The 15686-nt window shown below is 41.1% G+C and overlaps 1 protein-coding gene across 2 annotated transcripts in view; it reads right to left on the bottom strand.

Moving 5' to 3' along the window:
- Window positions 1-14800, bottom strand: part of TESK2 (testis associated actin remodelling kinase 2) — a 143785-nt gene extending 128985 nt beyond the window's left edge. Inside the window, exon 1 of one of the 2 annotated variants that reach the window (XM_072772408.1) lies at window positions 14442-14800. The gene's annotated coding sequence lies outside the window, so the exon portion shown is untranslated. The remainder of the gene's footprint in view (window positions 1-14441) is intronic. The other variant, XM_072772406.1, reaches the window with a different exon arrangement.
- Window positions 14801-15686: the final 886 nt, after the last annotated feature.

Here is a 15686-nt window from a genome sequence, read left to right as displayed (position 1 = left end):
TGATAAAGCAGCAGCAGAGTTTGAGAAGATTGACTCCAGTTTGGAAAGTACTACTACTGTGGTAAGTAAAATGCTATTAAAAAGGGTCACATGCTACAGAGGAATCATTCATGCAAAGTAAGAGAAAATCAGTGTCTTATTTTAAGAAATTGCTCCAGCCACCCCAAACTTCATCAATCACTGTGCTGACCAGGCAGCAGCCATCAACATCGAAACAAGACTCTCCACCAGCAAAAAGATTGTGACTCGCTGAAAGTTGAGATGATAGCTAGCATTTTGTAGCAATAAAGTACAGTTAACCACTGAACTAATGTTTGAACTACATGGGCCTACCTATGAGTTTTTTATAAATATAGTACAATACGGAAAGGTATTTTCTCTTCCTTATGACTTTCTTAATAACATTTTCTTTTCTGTAGCTTACTTTATTGTAAAAACACAATACATGAAATAGGGGTACGTAGGTGGCTCATTCAATTGGGTGTCCAACTCTTGATTTTGGCTCAGGTTATGATCTCAGGGTTGTAAGATCAAGCCCTGTGTTGGGCTCTGTGCTCAGTGGGAAGTCTGCTTGAAATTCTCTCTCTCCCTCTGCTCTGCTCCTCCCCTCCCCCTCTGCCTTGGCCCCACACTTGCTCTAAAATAAACAAATCTTAAAAAAAAAAAAAAAAAGAACACAGCACATAACATATATACAAAATATGTGTTAATCAACTGTTTCTATTATTGGTAAGGCTTCCAATCAACAGTACACTATTAGTAGTTAAGTTATATGCAGACTTTCAACCATGCAGGTGGTTGGCACCCCAACCCCTGTGTTATTCAGAGTCCACTGTATTGTTTAACCTGTCTACATATTTTTAGGCACAATGCTACTGCACACTTAATAGACTACAGTAGAGCATAAACATAAATTTTATATGTACTAAGAAATCAAAATTTTCACTTTGCTCACTTTATTGCAGAATGGAATAAATCTGCATAAATCTACAAGGTATGCCTGTACAGCACAGATATCACAAACACCAACACTAGAAATGTAAAAACCAACTACTCTTATGTTGTATGAATGAGTACTTATTGCTTGGAACAAAATTTCTAACAAAGTAGCAAATATATATTCAAAAACTGCTATTCTCAAATGATTTAGATGGAATACCAGATGATGGTGAACTGTGCTAGATAATTCAAAAGGAATCTAGTGATGACATAGATACCAAAGTTGAAAAAGTATACAGAGGCATAAAATTTCATGAAATGAGAGCAGGAAAAGAGTGATCTTTATAAAATAAAATATTATCATATATTTAAAATACATGTGTGTGACTAAAATAAGCAGAACAAGTCAAAAATTCCAATTCCAGGGACGCCTGAGTGGCTCAGTGGTTTAGCACCACCTTCGGCCCAGGGTGTGATCCTGGAGACCCGGGATTGAGTCTCTCATGTGTCTCTCATGAATAAATAAATAAAATCTTTAAAAAAAAAAAATTCCGATTCCATGGGGCAGCCCGGGTGGCTCAGTGGTGGGCCTTCAGCCCAGGGCCTGATCCTAGAGACCTGGGATCGAGTCCCGCGTTGGACTCCCTGCATGGAGCCTGCTTCTCCCTCTGCCTGTGTCTCTGCCTCTCTCTCTCTCTCTCTCTCTGTCTCTCATGAATAAATAAATAAATAAAATCTTTAAAAAAACGTTCCAAAAAAAAAAAAAAAGTTCCGATTCCAACTTAGTACCCTAATGATCTTGGACACATTACTTAAATTCTGCTCTTATCTATGAAATAGATATATTAACTATATTTCATTGAGTTATTATAAGAATTAAAGGAGAAAATACTAAGAAGTTAAAGAATAAAAATGCATATATGAAGTACCAGGCAAGGTGCCTGTCACACAGTAAGAATTTAATAAACGTGAATTCCCTTTCCTCTCCCTTCCCTGTTCTACCCTTAATCCTAGTTCTGAATGTTACAAGTATTACAACAAATTAAGACTTTTTTTTTCGGGATCCCTGGGTGGCGCAGCGGTTTGGCGCCTGCCTTTGGCCCAGGGCGCGATCCTGGAGACCCGGGATCGAATCCCACGTCGGGCTCCCGGTGCATGGAGCCTGCTTCTCCCTCTGCCTGTGTCTCTGCGCCTCTCTCTCTCTCTCTCTCTCTGTGACTATCATAAATAAATAAAAATTTAAAAAAAAAAAAAAGACTTTTTTTTTCTTCTTTATGATAGCTTTTCAGTTACCAACCCTTCCTCAAGGCAAATATACAAAGTCTTTCAGGTTTCCCATGGAACATGGCATCAAGATCTTCCTGGCTACCTTCTTTAAAGTTTAGCCTTAAATGCCATCCAAACTGTCAAAGCCCTGCTAAAAACACAATAGCAAAAAAAATGTACACAGTATTAAATATATAATCTAACTAGGACAAAATTGAATAGGACTATTATTTCCCATAATCTGCATATAAAAAACATAGTTTCTGATCTAAGCATACTAAATGTAGCTATAACTTTGTAAACTAGAACATGAAACTTGACACAAGGTAAACTGATATCAGAACCCATTCAAATAAGCTGAAATGCTAACTAAAGTACTAGGAGGATGTGCAAATTTCCAGGATATCTTTTGATAAATGTTCCTATTTTAAGAAGAACTGAACATGATCACTTAGGTCAGATAGGCAACTCATCTCTTCTGATAAAGTGAGTTAAAAGGCTGTTTCAGGGCAACCTGGGTGGCTCAGCAGTTTAGCGCTGCCTTCAGCCCAGGGCCTGATCCTGGAGACCCAGGATTGAGTCCTGTGTCGGGCTCCCTGCATGGAACCTGCTTCTCCCTCTGCCTGTGTCTCTGCCTCTCTCTCTCTCTCTCTCTCTCTCTGTCTCTGTCTCTTATGATGAATGAATAAAATCTTTAAAAAAAAAAAAAAAAGAAGAAGGCTGTTTCAGAGACTGTGGGAAAGAAAGCAATCAAGAGGAAAGAGGAAGTTAGTTCTGGGGTTAGGGTAGGCTATTCTATAGTTTACATTACAAAGGTCAAAGGAGGACTCTGATAAAAGGGAAAACAAAAATAATAGCATGAAGTATTATCAAAGACTATTCTCCCAAAAATATATTTATTCAACCTTGTTTCTTTCTCAAACGTATTATTTCCACTAACAGGCAATATTTTATAGCCGTTAAAAAAATGACAACTACAATAAGCACACAAAGATATATGTATAAGAATATTACCTTAAAAAAAAAGAAAAAAATATTACCTTAGACACTGTCATTATTAGTAACAGGATAAAACCAAAGACAATCCAAATGTTCATCAACAGGGATAAGTTAAATAAATTATACTACTCCCATATAATTTAATATTATATAGTCATTAAAAGAACAAGGTTGGGATGCCTGGGTGGCTCAGTGGTTGAGCGTTTGCCTTCAGCTCAGGGCGCAATCCAGGGTCCCAGGATCGAGTCCCACATCGGGCTCCTTGAGGGGAGCTTGCTTCTCCCTCTGCCTGTGTCTCTGCCTCTCTCTCTGTGCGTCTCATGAATAAATAAATAAAATCTTTAAAAAATATTTTTTTTCTTCTAAGTTCAAGAAAAAAATCCAATTCCAGTTTTAAACGTTTTATTTGATATAATTATGATGCTTTAAGAGGGTCTTTAATGTGATCTCCTTAAACTTATTATGAAGCTCCAACAAGACCAGAACTTTACCATGCCAGAGGATTTATCTGGTCTTAAGAATACAAAGGAGGGACGCTTGGGTGGCTCAGCGGTTTAGCACCTGCCTTCGGCCCAGGGCATGATTTGGAGTCCCAGGATCGAGTCTTGCATCAGGCCTGCGTGGAGCCTGCTTCTCCCTCTGCCTGTGTCTCTGCCTCTCTCTCTCTCTCTCTCTCTCTGTGTGTGTCTCTCATGAATAAATAAATAAAATCTTAAAAAAAAAAAATCCAAAGGAAAGAGCACACAACTATTTAAAAAGGTATTTTCGGGGATCCCTGGGTGGCACAGCAGTTTAGCGCCTGCCTTTGGCCCAGGGCGCGATCCTGGAGACCCGGGATCGAATCCCACATCGGGTTCCCGGTGCATGGAGCCTGCTTCTCCCTCTGTCTATGTCTCTGCCTCTCTCTGTGTGTGTGACTATCATGAATAAATAAATAAAATCTTTAAAAAAAAATAAAAATAAAAATAAAATCTTTAAAAAAATAAAATTAGAAAAAAGGGATCCCTGGGTGGCTCAGCGGTTCGGCGCCTCCTTTTGGCCCAGGGCCTGATCCTGGAGACCCAGGATTGGGTTCCATGTTGGGCTTCCGGCATGGAGCCTGCTTCTCCCTCTGCCTGTGTCTCTGCCTCTCTCTCTCGCTCTATCATGAATAAATAAATGAAATATTAAAAATAAATAAAAAATAAAATAAAATAAAAAGGTATTTTCTCACAATGCCCATCTTCATAGGTCTTTATATATACACATATATTTCCTTGCAAATAAAGGGTTACTTTCAGTCCAAAATTTCACTCCCATCTAAATACATCTGTCTGGGATGCCTGGGTGGCTCAGCGGTTGAGGTCATGATCCTACAATCCCAGGATCAAGTCCTGCATCGGGCTCCCTGCATGGATCCTGCTTCTCCCTTTGCCTGTGTGTCTGCCTCTCTGTGTCTCTCATGAATAAATAAATAAAATCTTTAAATATATAAATACATACATACATACATATATACATCCATCTTTGGGATGCCTGGGTGGCTCAGTCGCTTAAGCATCTGACTCTTGGTTTCCACTTGGGTCATGACCTCTGAGTCATGGGATCAAGCCCCTTTCAGACTCAGTGCAGTTTGCTTGGGATTCTCTCCTTCTACCTCTGTCCCTCTTCCTGCTAGCAAGTGTGCACTCTTTCTCTCTCTAAAATAAATAAATAAAATCTTTTAAAATAATCTATCTTTGATAGAATTTCTACTATTTCATAGGCATGAAAGATTTCAACATCATTTCAGACTAGCCAAAAGGAAGTAAACTATAACCTGTCACAGTTCATATATGAACTGTGTTATATGAATATGTTATAACACACATGACAGATAATCTTCAATGACATTTGCTGCATGTGTAATTCTTTAGTCTGGCTTTCAAAGACCGTGCTCTAGTAAAACTGGCCTAATCATGCCCCAGACTTAACTCACTTTTCAAGTGTAGCTTTCTCTTCCTATCTCAGCTGAAGTGATATTCACCTCATTCTAGTTATTATACTCCATGTCTTCTTGGTTTTCCTTTTGCCATTCTTGCACCTCTTCCAATCTATTCTCCAAGAGGAGTAAACTTTTAAGAACTCTTCATATGTCATACAAAGGCTCTTTCATATTTGGCCTCAACCCTCATCTCTCTCTACTCCTTTCCCCACTGCCAAAATCTACTGCAGACACAGAGAACTACTTATAGAGCTCTGCTCACACTTCAATGCCTTCAACAGGTAATATTCTTTCTCTCTGACTTCTACATAGCTCTCTCAGTAATCATCTCACAGGGGAAGTGTCCTCTGACCCCTCAATCTCCTTTTTGTGTATGTGCTTTGATAATGCTTGCACAAATCTCTGCTGTTACAGTAATTACACAGTATTTCAATTGTTGTTTATCCATCTCTTTCATTGGACTATGAGCTCTGTAAGGGCTTAGACTCAAACTTACCTCCAAATGAATTGTGGCATACAAATTTCAATATGAATCAAAATTTATGGTAGATAAAAAAGACAACAGATAGGCCACTCATTCCATACTTTTATGTAAAAGCATATTAATTTTTCATTCACTCAGTCAACAAACATTTATTTAGTACTTACTAGGTGACAGACACTATGCCAAACCCTAGAGAGTTGTTGATGACAAAACAGACATATACACAAAATGTACAAAAAGAATTCTGAGGGATCCCTGGGTGGCGCAGCGGTTTAGCACCTGCCTTTGGCCCAGGGCGCGATCCTGGAGACCCAGGATCGAATCCCATGTCGGGCTCCCGGTGCATGGAGCCTGCTTCTCCCTCTGCCTATGTCTCTGCCTCTCTCTCTCTCTCTCCCTCTCTCTCTTTCTATCATAAATAAATAAACATTAAAAAAATAAAAAATAAAAAATAAAAGAATTCTGAGAGTATATAGTCCAAATTGTTAAAATTGGCCATTAACTTTTAGGAACTAGGGAAGATATGAAAAATTTATATCTTAAAAAAAAAACAAGAAAAATTTATATCTTTTCCTTTAAAATAACCTCTATTTCCCTATTTTTCCTTAATGAAAATGCATTAATTTTATAATCACACACACACACACACACACACAAGATGTTCTCACAAATTACAAATTCCTACCAATCAGCAGAAATACAATACCCAAGGTAAACAATGTATAAATTTGTGAATCATAGCTAATGTGATAGCAAAACAATTTTTGAGAACTTTCAGATTTTTAAGATTTTTTTTAAAGATTTTATTTATTTATTCATGAGAGACACACACAGAAAGAAAGAGAGAGAGAGAGAGAGAGGCAGAGACACAGGCAGAGGGAGAAGCAGGTTCCATGCAGGATGCCCAATCCGGGACTCAATCCCGGGACTCCAGGATCATGCCCTGAGCTGAAGGGAGGCACTAAACCTCTGAGCCATCCAGGCGTCCTGAACTTTCAGATTCTAATTATAGAATTCTAATATAAATAACAAAACTAAAGTATGCAAAAATACTTCAGAATTTCCACAGTGCCTACTTTTGAAAAAAGATCCCATGCAAATAGTCCAAGGAAACCATCAACCACAACATCAATACCACCAATTTCCACATTGCAGAAAGAAAATTATGTCATTGTATTTCAATTAATGCAGAAGAGAGGGGATCCCTGGGTGGCTCAGAGGTTTAGCGCCTGCCTTTGGCCCAGGGCGCGATCCTGGAGTCCCGAGATCGAGTCCCACGTCGGGCTCCTGGCATAGAGCCTGTTTCTCCCTCTGCCTGTGTCTCTGCCTCTCTCTCTCTCTCTCTCCCTCTATGTCTATCATAAATAAATAAATAAATAATAAATCTTTAAAAAAATAAATAATAATGCAGAAGAGAGTACAGCCTCTATACAATTTATTCAGGAGACAAATTAATAAATAACATATTTTATCTGTATAATGATTTACAGTTTATAGTTCACAAAGTACTTTGACCATCAAAATAGTTCTCTTTTCTTGTTCCCACTAGATAGATAAAAAGTGAAGGAGTAAAATGGAGAAGGCCTTTCTAACTATGACTCAAAATCCAAAAGCCAAAAAATAAAAATAAAAAAAATCCAAAAGCCATAAAAGATTAAGGTATTTGTTTACTTAAAAAAAGAAAAATTGGTCTACATAAAAATGCACCTAAATCTAAAAGTTTTACAGGGAAATAAAGTCAGTCACAAGACATATACCAAAATGGGAAAATATCTGTAATACATAATACATACCACAGAAAAAAACCTATGACATATATATGAATTATATAAAATATATATGTGTGCATGTATATATATGTATAATATATAAAAAGAGACATAGAGGGATCCCTGGGTGGCGCAGCGGTTTAGCGCCTGCCTTTGGCCCAGAGCGCGATCCTGGAGACCCGGGATCGAGTCCCACGTCAGGCTCCCGGTGCATGGAGCCTGCTTCTCCCTCTGCCTGTGTCTCTGCCTCTCTATCTCTCTGTGTGACTATCATGAATAAAAAAAAAAAAAAAAAAGAGACATAGAAATCAACAGAAAAGAGACATATGACAACAGAAAAATAAGAATTTAAACAGGTAGCTTACAGAAAATGAAATATGAATAACTTAGGGCACCTGGGTGGCTCAGTCAGGTTTAGTGTCAACGCTTGGTTTTGGCTCAGGTGGTGCTCTGAGAGTCATGGGATCTAGCCCCAAGTTGGGCTCTGTGCTCAGTGTGGAGTCTGCTTGTCCCTCTCATTCTTCTCCTCCCCCTCACTTACTTGTGAGTGCTCTCTCTCTCTCTCTCTCAAATAAATAAATAAATAAAATATTTTTTAAAAAAGAAATATGAATAACATAAAAAGATGCTTAACTTTAATATAATTTTCTAAAACTTAAAACTACTCTGAGGTACCACTTTTCTCTATCAGACCAGCAAAAATTCAACTTTGATAACAGCAAAGTACAGTATTAATAATGCTGATCCTAGAGCTAGAGTACTTAGTTTGAATTTTTGCCATAGTACTCATATGCTTTAGGTAAGTCTCTTAAATTCTCTTCAATTTATTCACATGAAAAAGAGATAATGATTAGTCTCCCCCTGTGCTCTCCCCTCTTCAAATAAATATTTTCAAAAAGTTTCAGAAAAGGGATATTAGTAAATTTTTTAAAAGATTTATTTATTTATTTATTCATGAGAGACATAGAGGCAGACACAGGCAGAGGGAGAAACAGGCTCCCTGTAGGGAGCCTGATGCAGGACTCTATCCCAGACCCCGGGGATCATGCCCTGAGCGAAAGCCAAACTCTCAACCACTGAGCCACCCAGGCATCCTGGGATATTAGTAAGATTAAATGAATATATATAAAGTACTTTGAATAATATCTGCACTTAGTAAGCACCTAAGTATTACTTATGATATAGCTAATGTTGGTGAGTGAACAGGCAATGTATATTAGAACAACTTTAAGGAAAGCAATTTGGCAATATTTCATAGTTATAAATGCATATATTCTTTGACTTATAAATCCCACTTTTTGGGCAGCCCGGGTAGCTCAGCAGTTTAAATAAAATCTAAATCAATCAATCAATCCCACTTTCTGGGGTGCTTGGGCGGCTCAGTCAGTTAAGAACCTGCTTTCAGATCAGGTCATGATCCTAGAGTCCTCGGATCAACCCCCGCCTGGAGCTCCCTGCTCTCCCTCCGCCCCTCCCTCCACTTGTGCTCTCTCTCAAGTAAATAAAATCTTTTTTTTTTTTTTTAAGATCTTATTTATTTAGTCATGAGAGTAAATGCCTCTCTCTCTCTTTTTTTCCTTTCTTCACAGAGAGAGAGGCAGAGAAACAGGCAGAGGGAGAAGCAGGCTCCCCGTGGAGAGCCTGATGCCGAACTCGATCCCAGGACCACGATCAGAGCCAAAGGCAGATGCCCAACCTCTAAGCCACCCAGGGTCCCATCAAGTAAATAAAATCTGAAAAGAAAAGAAAAGAAGAAAAAGAAAAAGAAAAAGAAAAAGAAAAAGAAAAAGAAAAAGAAAAAGAAAAAGAAAAAGAAAAAGAAAAAGAAAAAGGAGAAGAGAAGAGAAGAGAAAGAAAAGAAAGAAAAGAGAAAGAAAAGAAAAGAAAAGAAAAAGAAAAGAAAAAGAAACCCAGTTCCTGCCAATTTATAACTACCCTTGCACACATGTAAAACGACCTATGTTCAAGATACGACATATATCTTCCTTACAGAATTGTTTATAATATAAAAAACCTGGAAGTAATACAAATGTCCAACAATAAGGAACCAAATAAATTATGATAGAGTATTCAATGGAATACTATGCAAGTGTTTGTGTATTTGTTTTTTTATTTGAGAGAGAGAAAGAGCAGGGGGGAGGGGCAGAGGAAGAGGGAGAGAGAGAATCTCAAACAGACTACCTGCTAAGTGTGTAGCCTGACTTGGGGATGGATTCCATGACCCTGAGATCATGACCTAAGCCAAAACCAAGAGTTGACCACTCAACCTACTGAGCCACCCAGGTACCCCTCCCTGCTCTCTCTCTTTAAAAACAAGGGTGGGGGAGGGGAATAAGGTACACCTAGCTGGTTCAGTCAGTGGAGTGTGTGACTTTTGATCTCAGGTGAGTTTGAGCCCCATGCTGGGCACAGAGCTTACTTTAAAAAAAAATAAGAAAAAGAAAATTATATATTCATATTTGTAATCATTTGCCTAAAGCAAGTCTAAAAGAATATAGAGAAACTAAGTAGGAGTGCCTGGCTGGTTCAGCCAGTAGAGCATCCAATTTGATCTCAGGGTCCTGAGTTCAAGCCCCACATTGAGAAGGAAGGAAGGAAGGAAGGAAGGAAGGAAGGAAGGAAGGAAGGAAGGAAGGAAGGAAGGAAGGAAGGAAGGAATAGCAAAAGTTGGGAGGGGGGTATGGAACTGGGTGGATGGGGGATAGGCACAGGAGTGAGACTTTCACTGTTTATATAATATATATAAATATGCAAACATTTATTTAACCATTTGAATGTATTACCTATTCAAAGATTAAATTTAAAAAAAAACCTAAATCTCACAGAGGATAAGAAATTTGCCTACAATCATATAACTAATAATAAAGTTGATTATATTTAGGACTTTTTTTTTTCCTTATAGCAAACCTGCCTTTCTAAAATTTTTAGGAATGGAAGATTTTTAAATTATCACAAATAATTTTTTTTTTAATTTTAAAATGGGGTCCTGCCTGGCTCAGTTGGTGGAACATGTGACTCTTGATCTCAGGGCCCTGAGTTTGAGCCCCAAATTAAGGCCTAGAGCTTACTTTAAAAAAAACAGGGGTTGGGGGGCATGCCTGGGTGGCTCAGTGAGTTAAGTGTCAGTTAAGCATCTGTCTTTGGCTCAGGTCAAGATCTCAGGATCCTGGGATCCAGCCCCTCAATATCCAACTAACCAACCAGCTCCCTGCTCAGTAAGGAGTCTGCTTTCTCTTCCTCTCCCTCTCCCCACACTCATGTGGGCACGTGCGCTCTCTCTCTCTCTCTCTCTCTCTCAAACAAATAAAATCCTTTTTTAAAAAAGCAATTAAAAGGGATCCCTGGGTAGCTCAGTGGTTTACAAGCCCTGCCTTCAGCCGAGGGTATGATTCTGGAGTCCTGGGATGGAGTCCCATATCGGGCTCCCTTCAGGGAGCCGGCTTCTCCCTCTGCCTGTGTCTCTGCCTCTCTATGTCTCTCATAAATAAAAAATAAAATTTTAAAAAAGCAATTAAAAATTTAATTATCAAAAAAATTTAATTATCACAAGTAGGCCTCTCTCTGAAACAACCACCCACTCTGAGTGCTCAGCAAAAATAATCCTAGTGAGACCATACTAAAGTAATCTCCATATGATGACTTGGAAAATAGTATAATACCCATTGTTAGTCTGAAACATTCAGCATCACCCACACTATACATTGTAATAACTGGGCTTCATTTACTGGAAGGAGATGAAATTCTTATAAAAGCCCTTATCATAGGTTTCAAATTCCAACACAATGCTCATTTTGCTGAACAATGAAGTATACAACATTAAGAATACATCTATAAACACTTTCACATAGGGAAAAAAACATTAAAGCAAGTCAGCTTTCTACTCTAAGCCAGAGAATAAGTACACATAAATATGTAATTTTCCTTTTACAATTAATATAAACACAAAATGTTATTTGAGATTCTGGGGTGGAGAGTCCCTAGCTTAGCCTCTCAACACCTACATTTTTAAACAGAATTAAACAGGCCCACCATATACCAAATCTCAAAAGGTCTGTATTTGAGACCATTCCAAATATACATCTGTATGAGAGAATAATACATCATAGATCCAGGGCACAGGAACTCAACATTAATTCACACAAACATCTGTATCACCTAGTACTATTTTCTAACAAGTAATAGGGAACCTCCAGTTCAATCCTGGGTCCCTCAGTTCTGACCAGCCCCACCTATAGAACCCAGTATCTCCTCTACTCCATTTCCTGAGATCATACTAGGCAATTATGACATCCATACCAATGACATATTCAACATACTTCACAGCCCTGTAACCTCTCATTACTTCAATAACCTATACTTCCATTCCCCTTCAACTGTACTACAGCAGTTATACCCTGCTGGTTTTTTGAGATTTTTTTACCTTGAAATATTGAACTCTCGAACTCTCAGCTGTCCTATTCTATATTTCTTTATTATTTTTTAAAATAATTTATTTATTCATTCCTGACAGACACAGAGAGAGAGGCAGAGACATAGGGAGAGGGAGAAGCGGGCTCCCCAAGGGGAGCCCAATGTGGGACTGGATCCCAGGATCATGCCTGAGCCAAAGGCAAACAGTCAACCACTGAGGCACCCAGATGCCCCTCTTTATTATTTTTAGTAATCTCTACACCAAATGTGGAGCTCAAATTCACAACCCCCAGATCAAAAGCCCCACACTCCTCCTCCTACTTGACTCAGCCAGGCACCCCTCCATTCTATATTTCTTAAAGAAACTGGTCCTTAACCACATTTATTTTATTTTATTTTTTTAATTTAAGACACAGAGAGAGAAAGGCAGAGACACAGGTAGAGGGAGAAGCAGGCTCCCTGTGGGGAGCCTATGTGGGACTTGATCCCAGGACCCTGGGATCATGACCTGAGGCAAAGGCAGATGCTCAACCACTGAGCCACCCAGGTGCCCCTTCACCTACATGTACCATAGTGGGGGAAAAAAAAAAAAAAAAGAGAGAGAGAGATGTCAGGGCTAGACAGATTTTGTTCAAATTCTTGCCTACAGTTTTCTCAATTGTCAAAGAGGAATACTGATACCTAAACCACAAGGCTGTTGTGATCCATAAAGCATCTTAATAGAACCTGACATAGAGCTGATGTTACCATCAGCTCTCTTTCACAATCACACTTGCTCAAAGAGTAATTTTACTCACTGCCTTCCATTTATTCCTCAGTCCTTCATGACCTATTGCTATCATTGCCACTGTTGCACAATTCAAAGTATCTTTCAGAGGAAACAAATGATCTTCTAATTGCTAAATTCAGTGGTTTCATTCTAATCCTCATTCTACTCAGCCTTTGCAGCACCTGACAGAGACAGTCATCCTGTCCCATTTTGAAACCCTCTTCCTTTGATTTCTATTATAATGTTATCCTGTTCTTATTCTTGTCCCATTCCTTTAACCTCGCTTTCTCAGTGTCTCTTACCCTTCAAACAATGATGTTGCTCCTGGCTCTCCTCTTCTTTCAGTATTACCATCCCATATTAAGTCTTCAAATATCCCTGTTATACTCTCTGTTGACCCTCTCTCCCAATTTTTAGACCTAATTTCTAGCAAACCAGAGTCTCCCAATTTTTAGACCCAAATTTCCAGCAAACCACAGTGATATCTGAAAAACACCTCAAATTAGGGATATTTGGGTGGCTCAGTGGTTGAGCATCTGCCTTTGGTTCAGGTCGTGAACCTGGGGTCCTGGGATCAAGTCCCACAGGGTTCCCTGCAGGGAGCCTACTTCTCTCTCTGCCTATGTCTCTGCCTGTGTGCCTCTTATGAATAAATAAAATCTTAAAAAAAAAAAAAGAAAGAAAAAGAAAAAACCCTACCAATGCATCCCACCAACGAAATCAGAAACACCCAAAATAACCCTCTCAACTCTGGAAACCTCATGGAATTGAAACCTGGAACTGCACGGCATTCTCTTCATTTCCCTACCACTATTCCAGTTCATCCTCTCTGACCTGGATTAGCACACTGGTTTCCTGCCCACCTAGGCTTTCTGCCTCAACCCTGCCTTCACTTTCAATTCTTCCTCCACATTTTCACCAGAGATAATCAATCATGCCAAACTCCTGCTTACAAAACCCTCAGTGGTGGCGGGGCACCTGCGTGGCTCAGCAGTTGAGCGTCTTTGGGCTCAAGGCGTGATCCCGGGGTCCTGGGATCCAGTCCCTATCAGGCTCCCTGCATGGAGCCTGCTTCTCCCTCTGCCTGTGTCTCTGCCTCTCTTTCTGTGTCTCTCATGAATAAACAAATTACATCTTGAAAAAAAAAAAAAAAAAACCTTCAGTGGTTCCCCATTCGTACAGAATAAAGTCCAAATTCTTCAGCAAGGTTTCCTCAGAGTTATAAAGGGAAAGGTCTTTAAATCACACAAACATGGGTTTCATTTCTAACTAAATCTAAACACTGTTAGTCTGGAGTCTTCCAAGCGAAGGGTAAAAGGCAGAGGAGGGAAAAGGATGGGAGGAGGGATGACAGGAGAAGAGAGAAGAGCGAGGCGGTAGTGTCTTGGGACGCGGGTGGGGGTGTGGGGAGTCCCTTCTAACGTAGAAGGGGCAAGTTTCCAGGGAAGAGTGTGTTTGAGAAAAGTCAAGTGAGGGAGTCCAGATCTCCGAGGGACAAGAGAGCCCCTCAGTGTGGAGCTGGAGCCATCTGAAACGAGTTCCCCGAGAAAATGAGGGCTTCCTGAGTCTCCGAAGTGAGAAAAGCCCCTGAGAGGAGTCAAGGACCAGGTCCCTGATACGAAGGGACTTCTAATGGGCTCCCGGCCTCGGAGGCGAGAAAGCGAGGGTAGGGGTGGGGGCTGCCCGGGACCCTGACGAAGGTGAAAAGGGAAGAGACAAGGGCCGAAGGGGTCCTGTCGGTGCTGAGACCCTAGCGCCAGGGCTCCGGAGTCGCGGCGTGTGGGAGCCGCGCGCGGGCCGGGGCGCCCGGAGTTTGTGCCCGACGCGCTCTCTCGGCGTTACCTGAGGCGGGACTGAGCAGCCGGAGGGGTGCCTGCGCGGGCGGGAGGCGGAGGCAGCAGCAAAGCGGGAGCATAGTAGCCCTCACTGCTCGGAGGCGGCAGAGGCTCAGCCTGCGGAGGTGGTGGGGGTCCCTCGCGCAGAAGCCAGCGACTCGGCAGAACTAGCGGCGGCGAAGGACGAGGAGGCTACTGCCATGGCCCCGCAGTCGGGACCGTTCCCCCCGTCTGCTCGGCGGGGCCAGGAGGGAGATCCCGACGGCGGGCCAGGGGAGGCAGCTGAATCTCCGCTGAGCTCCGCGGCTGCGAGCGACTGAAACGCCTGCCCAGCCAGGCAGGGGGCCTGGGGGCGGGGCCTGAGGCGAGCACGCCCCTCTCCTCAAGCCTCCGAGCAGCCAATCAATCGCCAATCCTTGATAAACGAGCTGGCGGAATTACCCAATTAGCATTAGGAATGCCACGTGGTATGAGGGGGACTCAATGGGCGTCGGGGAAAGCCAATCAACAGCCCCAAGCGCCAACTCGGGAGGACGAAGAGAACCAATAGGAAGGAAGAGGAGGTTAAAAACAGAGGAGGTAGTGTGTTGGGAAGGCGGAACCAAGGAGGAGGGAATACACCTGGGGGAAACCCAAGTCCCGGAGCCTCCGAAGAGGTGGCAGTAAACTCGAGAGGGACCAATCCAAATGCCAAACACATAAACGATTGGTAATTAATAAAGCTAACCGAAAATGGATTCGACTGACGCGGCTTCTCGGTTGGTGAAGTATAAGTGAGGACTACCTGAATATATGAACGCAGAATCCTGCAGGACCTCAGTATAGTGTAGGGGAAAAACTGAAAAATCTAAACTACCGGAGATACTAAGAGTAATGGGTAGGGTTAAAATACTGAGGCAACTATTCATCTAGACTTGAGATTCGATTTGGCGAAGGCTTCCTGGACATAACTTGGGCTGGCTTGAAAACTTAAGTTTTGTTTGTTTGTTTGTTTTAAGATTTTATTAATTTATTCATGATAGCGGGGGGCAGAGACACAGGCAGAGGGAGAAGCAGGCTCCATGGCAGAAGCCCGACGTGGGACTCGATCCCAGGACTCCAGGATCTAGCCCTGGGCCAAAGGCAGGCGCTGAACGGCTGAGCCACCCAGGGATCCCAAAAATTGAAGATTTTTAAAGAGCTGGGTAGGGAGTAAGAATTCTGTTCAACTGTTCAACATGTGCACTTCCTTCCTCATGCTTTTCATGTACCT

Source organism: Canis lupus, chromosome 13 (genome assembly GCF_048164855.1).
Source record: "Canis lupus baileyi chromosome 13, mCanLup2.hap1, whole genome shotgun sequence".
Taxonomy (NCBI): Eukaryota; Metazoa; Chordata; class Mammalia; order Carnivora; family Canidae; genus Canis; species Canis lupus.
The sequence above is the reverse complement of the archived record's forward strand: the minus strand, read 5'-3'. Positions and strand labels throughout refer to the sequence as shown.